Source organism: Ambystoma mexicanum, chromosome 10 (assembly GCF_040938575.1).
Source record: "Ambystoma mexicanum isolate Mex_15411 chromosome 10, UKY_AmexF1_1, whole genome shotgun sequence".
Classification (NCBI taxonomy): Eukaryota; Metazoa; Chordata; class Amphibia; order Caudata; family Ambystomatidae; genus Ambystoma; species Ambystoma mexicanum.
In genome coordinates this window covers 366,614,030-366,626,177 of record NC_090932.1, presented here as the reverse complement: position 1 = coordinate 366,626,177, position 12,148 = coordinate 366,614,030, and positions in this window count along the sequence as shown.

Below are 12,148 nucleotides of genomic sequence, written 5' to 3'. Positions count from 1 at the left end.
GAGTGGTAGCTGCAGGTGCAGCTGTGGCGACCACCACACAGCCCGCCACCCTTCATGGTTACTCGTAATATGGCGGTACGCTATGGACGGTGCCAGTGATGTAACGGCACCATCTATGGCATACCGCCATACTCATAATGACCCCCTTTGTATGTGTGGGAGATTTTTGCCAAGTGAGTTTATCAGGTTTCATGTCAAGTGTGAATGTCTCATGCCTGTTTACATTTCTCAGGTTGCACTTAATGACGATAGTGTCATGTGTTGTGCATTTGGTTGGCTGTTGAGCTGTTGAATGCCATGGCATGGCATGGAGGACAGGGGTCATGGTTGTTGGGAGGGTTAGGGTGACATACCAGTGATTTACATGGCCTGTTTTGCAGGGGGGGTGAATTCATTGTCAGGGTGGTAAAGTTGTGACAGTTGGGGTGGGAGTTTAGGTGACAAATGTGGCCACAAACTGGGTCCGGGCTGCCTCACCACGTACCCTTTACCCTCCCATGAGCAGCGCATGTGCATGGGGTTGGGGATGTGGGGGCACCACCATGTCCACCGGTACGCTCCGCCGTGTTGCAACATTGTGCAGGGCACATGCTGCCACAATGATCTCTCACACTACTGGGGGTGCATATACTAGCTGGCTGCCAGAGCGGTCAAGGGAGCGTAAGCGTGACTTGAGAACTCCGAATGTGCGCTCCATTATACCTCTGGATGCAATATGGGCTGCGTTGTATCTTATCTGGGGTGGTGTAGTGGGATTCCATATTGGCATCATCATGTGTTTGCTCAGAGAGTAGGCACTGTCCCCTGGGGAGGTGAGGATGGTTGTCATTAGTTGGGTTTGTGTATTTGTCTGTGTGTGACATGCATGCATGTGCACAGACATTTGTACTCACCAATGAGCCATGTGTCACCATGCTTCCCAGCTTCTAGGTCCCCACTCAGGGCAGACATTCTGTATATGAAACTATCATGGGTCAACCCAGGATAGTTTCCATAGACAGAGGTATACAACCTGTACTTTGATGGAATGCCAGTGCTTGCGGTTACGGTGGATATTCCCTGTGGCCCTAGGTGGACGTAGGGCCACATGGGTGTAATCTAAGGCACCAAGAACTTTGGTGAAGTGTGCCATCCTGTAAAAGTCCTGACCCACGGCCTGCCTTTCTGAGGGTGTTCTGGGCATGTATATGTGCCTGCGGACTGAGGGTCGTGCAGTCATGATTGCCAACACCTGGTTCAGGCAGCGTGACTGCGTGGGCTGTGAGACCCCCCACCCCCACTGTGGCAGTGGTCTGCTGAAATGACCCACTGGCCAAGAAATGCAGTACATTGAGCACCCTTTCCAAGGGGCTCAGTGCTTGGGAGCACAAGGTGGGTGATGTGAGGTCATCCTCCCACTCAGTGACCAGGTCTAGGATGATACTAGGTGAAAAACAAATAAAAATGAAATAAGAAATAAATAAACAAAATAAGAAAAATCTGGTCATCAGGCATCCTGATAAGACTGGTCCTGGGCAAATAAATGCGGGGCCTGGCTATTCTCCTCCTCCTGCGGTGTCCCACGATCTGCGTTCGGGATGTTGCAGTGATGTGTGCGCCCGTGTGCGCCACCCGTGGATTTGGCGCACATCCCAGGGAAAACACGCACAGGGCCTTCCATGATTCGCACGCATGCGCGTGCGCTGGCTTTTTCACACTTGCGCTAGCTTGGGCCACAAATTTCGGCGCACATTTATTCCATGAATCGGCCCCAAAGACTTTGAAGCTTGTTAACAATTTTGTAGTCTGCCCATTTGGACAGGGGGGTGAATGGCCCCTGGTATTCCAGCAGCCCATTTTCCAACTTCATACTGGTGCGGGGCACATACTTTGGAAAACATTTCTCAACCCTCTAAGGCCGGCCTCCTTGTTAAACCCCTCAGGCTTGCTGTGCCCCTGGAGAGGAGTCTGCACCAGCACCGAGTTTGGATTTTGACCCCTGCAGGTGCACAGCGCTCCCTCCCTGGCTCACAAATGTTCTTGTCAAGTTCAAAGCCCAGGTAGGCAAGGCATGCTTTCTGTGCTCTTATCATTGTGGCACTTTAAGGGAGTATGCAATGTAGGTGGGTCGTATAGGAATTATTTGCTCCATGGGGTTTTACGAACTCAAGCCAGACGAATTTAGAATTTGTAGAGATGGTATTTTCGTGAACACTTTCATCAAAAGAGAGTGATTCAAGTTAGGTTCTTTATTGTCCCTTGTTTTAGCAGCTATGGTTAATATATGTGGATCCAGAGAAACAATCACTGGAACTATTTGTTTTTCGGGTGCTTTCTCGAACCTCCACCTCCTCTTTATGTCTGCCACTTTTAATAGTTCTGGTAGCGAGTTTTGTGACCCTGACATAGATAGACCATGGAAACCCACCCTGGATCAATTTCCAAGAAGGTCACCAGCTGTCAGGTCCCTGCTGCTTTTATCTTTGAGTAGCCAGCTTCTGAGTATGCCCACCGACTAGTGCTGGTTTTGTTTCTCCTGGTGATCTTTTTCCTCACATACCGCGGCTGAGTCGTGGAGACTATCGTTGAATTGACCATAGGATAGGTTGGACATGGGGGACAGGGTGGAGATAAGTGGGTGCCGTCGCTTGAGTACGTTGCCTATGTTTCCTCCTGCGCCTTTACTTTCTGGTTGGGTAGGACAGTGGTGAGGCTGGCAGCAGATCTCTAATTTCCAAATTGGCTTAGGAAACGTTTTCATTGAGTGGAGATGTCTATGTATCGTTCACATTTTCATTTGGTTGCACTTGGCCAGCCAATTCCTGCTCCGTATTTTTAGAGAATTGTGTAGCGCTTAATGCCTATATAAGCACACTTTGTTTAAGTAGATCTTCATTTATGCAACCACACAACTTCAACAACATTTTTACTGCAAAGTTCAGGACGTCGTTGTTGTCAGGGGTAGTAGATTGGGCCAATTGCTCGGAAGAGTTCAAATTCCCAATTGCTCCTTCAATGGGCACTGAGTATTCTACCAGCTGAGGCATAGGTTCAAAACACAAGTTGGGATAAATAGAGAGGCACGGTTGAGGATGGATTAAGGGGTTGGAAGCGGGAGACACGTTCTGTACTTCAACCAGACCCCTCGCTGCAGGCGCTGCTCCCACCTTCTCTCTTGAGCTTTCTTGTGGGCACGAGGCATCACAGATGGAATAACATACTTCTAGAAGTGAGTTATTGTCAATATCACCAAAGGAAATGCTGTTATTGTCCTGCCCCGATGCCTCTGAGGTGTTCAACTGTGGGGTGCATTTACAGGTCCTTACAGAAATCCCTATCATCTGAAAAACTATTCCATGGAATAAAGCAGACGCTGGCCATTTTTCATTGAAGTGCATATCTTCTTGTTATGCCGATTAAAGAGAAGCAAACATTCCGATGAAATACAGCAAACAAAGGGCCATTTCTTCAATGCAGTGCATAACTTCTTGTTATTTAGATGAAAGATAAGCAAACACAGGGTTGTTTTTCAAGGCAGGGTTCAAATGCTTGCCACACATGTGCATGACAAAAAGTATTCACTCCATCAAAGAAAACTGCCTTGTTCGACTGTTAATTCACATGAGGGGCAAAGTTTTCATCAAAATGCAACACGACACAGATTTTGTTTTCCCTCTCATGTAAATCGCAGCGCTCAAAACACTGCAAATGGAGAAAAAAAATGGTGTGGTTTTTCCTTTTCATTTCATGTCACATCAAAGGACCCTGTGCCGCACCCCTCCATGTCCATGAACAACAGTGATTGCAAACCCACTCAAAAGGTCAAACTAAAAGAAAATCCCATGTCCTGCAGAACCGCATTTCAAACATTAAATGAAATATGGCTTGCATACATGTGAAAGAACATAAGGAAAAATGATGTTTGAAAGCCAATGTGAGACAGTAGCTTTTGCTTGCACAGAAATGTCAGTGTGGGTGGGGGGTTGGCTACACATGTACTGTATGTTCTCCCCCAGAAGACTTCAATCACCTTGAGACTGAGAATACCAGTAAAAAGCAGTTTTGGGCTCAATTGAAAGCCTGGCCTCACACTGGAAGTCGCATTTATAAGTGAACCATTCCACAATGACATGTGATGTGGTGGAGGGTGTGATGATCCTCTGCTCTGCCAGACTAGAAGGCAGTACTGACAGGAAAGAGAATGAAAGCAGGCGTGGTTAGTGCTTGAACAAGAACTGTGAGTTCCTTGTGCACCCACTCTCAAGGACATACTGACAAACTTCAAAGGGTACAGTAAAAGTCCTTTGTTGCAAGCTGAGCCGGGGAGAGACATTTGGCTATGGGGGTTGAAGCACCGCCGTCCCATCTGTGACAGATCCTCCACATTGATAATCAAAGGATTTATGCATTTTAGGTGTTTTTCCCCAGCACTCAGAATAAGAAATAATTTCGTTTTTATGATATTTTTCCATGTGATTTCCAGGCAGATTTTCAGAGACTAAGTGCATGTTTCTAGTACTTTGTGAACTGATATGGCCAGTCAAGACTAGTTTCTGGCTGATTTTTAAAAGGAACAAATATGACAGTTGGTGGAAAGATGGAGATGTGCATTATGAATATGCTTCATCATTTGCAGAGTGATAACTATTATGCATTTCATGAAAAGAAGAAAAAGGTGCTAAGGGGCCAAACTACCTCGCACAGTGCCGGCAATCGGCTTGTCTAATTCCTCCTGCCCCACTGAAACTGCATATCTATGTCTTATGTCAGTATCTAGTATAAGTTTGAAGTTATGATACATAACTCAGTTTTGCTAAAAAGTTGGCCAAGAGAACAAAGAACTCTCATAAATGCTAAATAGACAGATGGTACTCCCTCCCCTTGAACCAATGATGCCAGGGGGCAGAGAGAAGAATTGTAGGCTCTCCTATCCCAGGGTAGGAGTAATTCTAGGGAACTTCCCCCAGATTGTAAAATAAATGATGTCATTTGGGCTATATAAGTGGGTACTGTACAAACACACAGAGACACACAAGAATCCAGGGAGACAGGTGAAAGAGGACAGAGAGGAGGCAGCTGATCACATCCAAGAGAGTGCAGAGACCAGACCCTTGCCTAGCTGATCCCATCCAAGAGAGTGCAGAGGCGAGACCCCTTGCCTAGCTGTCCAGAGAGTCCTGAGATCCAGCTGACTTTCCAGAATCCCAAATCAAGGCTTTCTTTGTAAGTAGCAAATAACCCCAGTCCCACATTGCATAACCCTCTCTTTTGTAACATCAATCCCATAAAAAATCCCATTGAAAATCCCATTGAAAGCCCCAAATTCCCAGTATAGTTCATTCACCTTTCCATAGAAGAATCTGTATTAGCCTGTGTATGTTAGCGCATTCCTTTGATAAATCTCTCAGTTGTCTGTATAAATCCTTTGCATTATTTTGAAGTACATCAATGAATTCCCCTATTAGGAAATTCATGGTGTAAGTTGGTTAAAATTTGAAATTAACCCCATTGTGCCTAGTGTCTTTCTTTACTAAATATAGTCTTTAAAGTATTGTCTCAAAAGGATTAGTCTCCTTGTCACTGAAAACTGAATGTATCCGTGTATTGTGTGCATTCCTTTGAATTCCTAATTTGCATCTGTCCCATTGAAAAACCCAAACTGTAGTCCCATTGAGAGCAATCCCTTTCTGTTAGAATCCTATCTGTTATTTGCTTCTGACCTTGTCCTTAAAACCGATTTCCGATTTTGACAGCTAAGTCCTTTCCTTAGCTGCCTTTCATTACAAATCCTGTGTAAAACGAATTTCCATTTGCCATTTGCATTTCACTTTTGCATTTGCTTTCTTCCCCAAAATCGATTTTCCTACCTGGTTTCCTGTTGCCCTGGTGTGCTGATTAGTAGTATATAAGTTTCCTTATCTCATCAAGTGTAGCAACGCGGATTTCCTTTCTAGCTGTCCTAGCATTTGTGAGTTGCTGTGCCACTAATAAGCAAATCCGATTCTGCTGCTTTGCTCTAAAATCGGGTTTTCATTTTCTTTTCTGACTTCCCATCCTGGAGTAGTGGACTATATTTGAAATCCGATTTCTCTCTCTTTATCTTTACTCCTTTCCATTGCCTTCCAGCCAAAGGGAATTAAGTTAGCTGATGTTTGGGGGTGAGTATTGCAGTAGGAGTGCTTAACCTTGGTGCTATCGTTTGCTTTGAAACCACTTTTCCTGTTCTGTTATTAAAGATCCATGTGAACTGTGTTAAGATTTTGAATCCATTCTTCTGTAGGCATCATTGCATTTGTGTTGCCACCACATTGGTGGCTGCTGTAAAATTGTATTTTGAATATTTTCCTTTTTCCATTAAATAATACATTAATAAATATCTTATTGATACACACCGGCCTGGTTCCTAGTCCACTGAGACAGGGGATGTTTGTAAAAGGTGGGTGTGAGATGGGTTGGGGGCCCACTCAAATAAAGAACCTGTGGTTTATTAAAGATAAAAAGCGTTTTTATTGTGTGCCACATTCATTGTCAAGGGAAGGAGTCCCTGGCGGGAGTGTACCGTGTTATAAACTCGTGACACAACAACTCTGTCTGTGCTGTTGCCGCCGCAATTTTTACTCATGATTTTCCTCTTTGACCCTCTGGCTGGAAGTAAGTAGTAATTCTCAGGCTTCGCCCTGTAGCCACGCCGACATTGTTTGTTCCATCATTCTCGCCGTCCTGGTCACTTCCACAGCTCTCACTGCTGCTCTTTTATAACCGTTGGTTTTTCCATTCGGTTTTGCTTTAAGCAGATTTTATGTTTTTGATTTGGCTTGAGCTTTACCAGGCATGATTGCTCCCAACCCAGCTTTTGCCCACAAATGCAGGAGGGTTACACAATACCAGAATTAAGGAGCAGAAATCAGTGTTGTAAAGCAGGTTTAACTGATTCCAGGCTCGATCGCACTCCGATGGTCAACAAGAAACAGCAGACTCGGGTATTTGACAGCGTTCTTCAGCATATGTTGCACCGTGTTGTTCTGAGGTACCAGTGGCTCAGATGCCCATAATTAGAAGTCCTGAAAGCCAAGGAGCACAAGGAACACTCACCGACACTCCTGTGACACTCCCACGTCCGGGTGAGTGTTTTGTGTGCAGCCACCGCTTCCCGCACCAATAGAGCAAGCAGAAAGACTGGTACTGCAGCTGGTCTCCTGGACACAAGGTAGATTCACTCTACACTCTCTGAGTGAATAGCATTTCTCACATCTGTGGTACCTAGGTGATGGGGAGGAAGGGACCTGGAATGATGTACACCTTTCACTCCTGTGACGTCTAGACGAGGGTGGGATTGGTGCAACGAGGGCCACATTCATGTCTCCCTATTCAGGCTAAGCCAGGATGACCAGAACATAAATCACCTTGCACAGTAGAGCTGGCACATGTGCAACATCAATTAGGATGTGGTGTCCGGGATCATAAGTAGCATTGCGCACTATGCCTAAACTCAGATATCACTTTATTTTTAGAGATTATCCTGCCATCATCGTGTGTTATTTATGATCATCATAGGTTTGGTACAGTGGTGTATGTCTTAAGTGCAGCCCCTACGGAGCAGAGACGTATCTGTTGCTGCTGCTGTCAGTTGTGCATCTGACCTGCTCTGTGCCAAAGGTAGAGGAAGTGCTGTGGATACTGATGCAGCAGGACACAGATACATTGTATGCATTTAGCACCGTGCTTATGAAAGGGGATTCTGATCAGCAGATTACGCTTTCAGAGATGGAATTAGCTGCATCATGTTACCATTTAATAAACAAATCAAAAAAGCCAGGGCTTTGCACCCTTGCCAGATGGCAATTCCTCACAACATGTGCATGCAGTGCTGCTGTCTACGATGTACCTGTCCAGTGTGTGAGTGAATCCTTCAATGATGCTTACTGTGCTGTTTCTGATGTTTGTGTGAGGGTCACGACTCTGATGCTCCCCTTATTGTACATTTCTGTATATCAGGGAAGTTCGAACTTATGATTCATGCGCTGTGCATCTGTGTGTGAATAGGTTTTGTATTGTTCCTGCCAGTGGTGTACCTGTTTAGTGAGTTAAGAAAAGGTAGCTGCACATCGAATCTTGAGGTGCAGGTGGAGTGCAAGCAGGGTTGAAGTAAGTGAATCCTACATCCTCTTAAGACACCAACTGCAGGCCATGAAAGTGACTGACATTTGCCCAGTAAAATGGCTCACATAGGCTCATGGGACTGTGCGTCTGTTTTGGTCTTGTTTAGTGGGCAAAGGGGAATAGTGGGGGGATGCATAATGGTAATTATTTTGCATTACGCCTGATATCAATTTGCTATGCTCCTGACTTAGTGTCTGGGTTGCGTGTAAGATTATTTTGATTTTACCCTGTTATGAAAAGAATATCTAAAACATGATGGTGAAACAGTGCTTGTGATTGTGGTAGGCAGGACATGCATTTGAAGGGGTGAAGACACATTGGGGGGGGTGATGCTAGAGTCGGGACAGAACTGGTAGTTGAGGGAAACAAAATGACCTTTCACCTACAGGGGCAAATATCCTTGCACAGACCCTGCGAAGAGTGGAGAACCGGACACTCGAGGGCTGCTGCGGAGAGCATCATCTGCAAGGATCCAGGAACTGGTGAACATTTTAGTGTTTTGTGTAGTAATGCGCTTCAGCATCTAATTGAAGGAAAGAACCCACTGCAATTGAAGAGTACCTCAGGGGCATAAAAAGGATTGAATGGATGCTATGCTGGGGAAAAGTAAGTAGGCTTTGGTAGGCTTTGGGAAGCGGTGCATCACACAAGGACTATAGCCCAGCTTGAGGTGAGGTGCTGGATAGAATGACAGGCAGCGGAGAGCCCAGATGAGGTTGTAGATGCACATGCAGGCCACCAGGAAGGCTGGGACCACATGAGAATTAGTACCTAGAAGTGAGGCACAGGAGCAACGTTCTGTTGAGCCTGCAACCAGCAGAAGCGTTATCCCTACTACACAAGGTAATGTCGGGTGGTCCACGCGAGGCAGCGTGGCCCATGGCAGGTTGATGGCAGCATCCACACCAGGATGCACACTAACCACTGACCGATACACAACGTGCTATTGAAAGCTCACAGTGCAGGACGTGCTTAGGGAGTTTTGAGGCAGCATTGTTGATGTCGTATGACTCAAGAGTGGCTATAGTAAATAGTGCAATGGACCCATCTTGGAGTGGCAAGCTGTTGGGTTGAAGAAAGTGGTAAGCTACTGCAGTGTGCTGACTGATTGAAGTACTGAGGATGAAGGCTATGCTTCAGACCACTGAGCAGGCAGAGAATTCAGAGGATGGTGCACCCCGCAGGCAGTGTCTTACTTGCTTGCTTAACACTGTTGGTATGATAAACCTGAGGAGGCTCCAGACGGTGTGAGGTGTTTTAAGGCTGCCAATCTTGCCCCGAATTGGTTGACACTCGTTTTCACCTTGTGTTGGCATGGTGTTGGAATACCCCTCTTTGGAGGGACGATCACTCTGTAGGCCTCCCCTCTCACTGCAGATCTCCTCACTCTCCAAATGAAGTCCAGATGCAGGCCTGCTGGGAGGTTCCTCAGTCAACTCATAGCCATGTGTTGCAATGAAGTCTGGCCACAGGTTAGATGCAGGTTGTAGATTTAGGTGGATTTATTTTTGTCTAGGATTGTCGGTTCAGTGTTTGTGGGAGGGAAGACAGGCTGGCAGGTGAAGAGTCCCAGGACCAGACCCGGGATGGTCAGATGTAACTGCTGTAAATGACAGACACAGAATGACTGGATGGAACACTAACATTATCACTCCACAGCATCACTCTCTCAGCCACACACACAACATTCCAGAGCATGGCAGAAATGTTATGTTATATGGCATTTGTACAGCACCTAGTGCCATTGGCATGGCCTCAAAGCACTCTGGTGAATGCCCTTGGAGGACCAAAGTCCAAGGTATGAGAATTGTTTAGAGTATTTTAGAATGTGTGTGTGTGCATTTTAGACAATACAAACGTAGGTAAAAGGGGCTAAGTCCCTGCTAGTGACCCATGGAGAACTGGTTGAGGATGGGTGCTGTGATGGGCTTTTGGCAAATAATGCGAGTCAAGGAGACTTATTATATGTCCAGCTAGACCACATTTCTATTGTGGGACTTAGCTGTATTCTAGCGGCAGAGGTGATGTGCGGTATGAGTTTGAGTAGTGGATAATTGCAGATGTATGCGGGTGGGGGGCCATGCCCCGGAGGGATAACGCTATCTTCCATAGAGATGGAGTGTGATACGTACCCATGAGTCATGGCTGATTTGTAGTTGCGAAGAGGGAGTACATACCATATATTGCGGATCTACACAAATCCTTTCTGTGCATGCTCGGTACTGTCTTGTCCCTACATCTGACTCATTGATGCCCCACCTACCTGTCTGGGGGTGAAAGTTCACTCAGGAGCTGCACTAGGCCAGTCACAATGCAAAGGGAAGAGCCAGGTCTCACACCGATTACCCTAGGTCCGATTACCCTAGGAAACCTTATGAAAACAAAATGAAAATATCGAGGCTGTGTACCCCACAAAGAAATACACCGAACACGGGTTACAAAGGAACAAACAAAGATCTTTATTTTATACTGAACAGTTTCAAAGGACAAAAGTAACGGATAGCTATCGGCCCTCAGTACAACACAACGAACTCCAGCGTGGTTCAGTGTGCTCAGTGAGTGGGACTGTACATTAGGATAGTCCCGCTTTATATACGTTTGCGAACATGATGACCAACCCTACTGTGGGTTAATATTCCTCTAATACATTACTGATCTAGGGTTCATGCCGAGTTCACGCATCCATATGCATAGGGTTTTGCCTTTAATACATTCGCCAACAAGTCTACACGGTAACAGTGTATTTTAGAATTTCTCATAAAGTCTACTCAAACATTAATACAATGTATTTAAACAAGTGTTCTTAGTTCAGTATTTGGATACATTGTTCTTAACATGTGCTCGCGGATTAGTTTCATTGGCATGAGTAATCCTCTACACACAGGTCAGCGAAGGACAAGGTCTCAGTTCACAACCCCAACAAGTGGCCTGCAGGCAGGTTACATATTAATTATATACAGAGGTCAAGACGGCCATGTTGTATTTCGGAATGACATCGTCCACCATTTTAACTCACAGGGTGACTTTACAGTGAGAACCTAAAATGGCGGATTGACCCTAAATGGCGGCTTACATTGATTCTAAGGTCAGGACCTTGCAACACGGATTTCTTCGCAAGTGGCTTACAAGCAGCTTGGCGTAGGCCAATAAACATATATTCATTGCAATAGGAGGCACGATATAATTTCCAGTTTGACAACCTTTGAATCAGTTAAGTGATTTTTTTGGGGCAAAATAGTACCTGAATTCACCTTGCCTTTGCTTATTCTAAGCTGCTCTCTAGCAAAGGTTTAATAATTATTTAGATAACTATTTGACCAAGAAAAACACATTAGGGATGATCCATTTGTCTATTACCTTTTTTCACTTGTGATGAATGTTCCAGCTCTGTAGCAACATCTGAATAACAGGATTTAAGAGCCCAATTAAGGAGGGGTGAAACAATAAATAAACTCTCTTTGCATATAATGTTCTGAACAAACTGATGCTCCTAGTGATTCTCTTCCATTTTTGAAAGAGGGGCATGGCATGGACTCATGCTCAATTTTGATGAATATGATGTGCTGAATCTCACCTTATACAAAACTGTATCAGAATCCCTTCGAAGGCAAACAGAATTCAGACCAGAAAGGAATTCGAGTAGATGTCTCATTGATCACAATTTTGCAATGTGACTACATCCCTTCCTTTACTAGTGCAAATGAAAAAGCAATGTGGTGTTCTCTTTATAGATATATGCAGCCTTGTTGTGTTATAAGACTTGCTGCCCTCAAGAACATAACAATAGCGGGTCTGCAGTCTAGGTCAACCATATTGTCCAATTCTGCTGCATTTCCAAGTACTTTGCCGACTTTTGGAGACCCTGTGTGTTCTTTTATCAGCTATCTATTCCTCAGCCTCTCTTCTTTGGACTGACATAATTGATGACTGAATGAATCAATGAATCAATTAATCAATCAATTAGTGTTTCATCCAACTAGCACAGTCACATCTGATTTTAGTGGGCTTC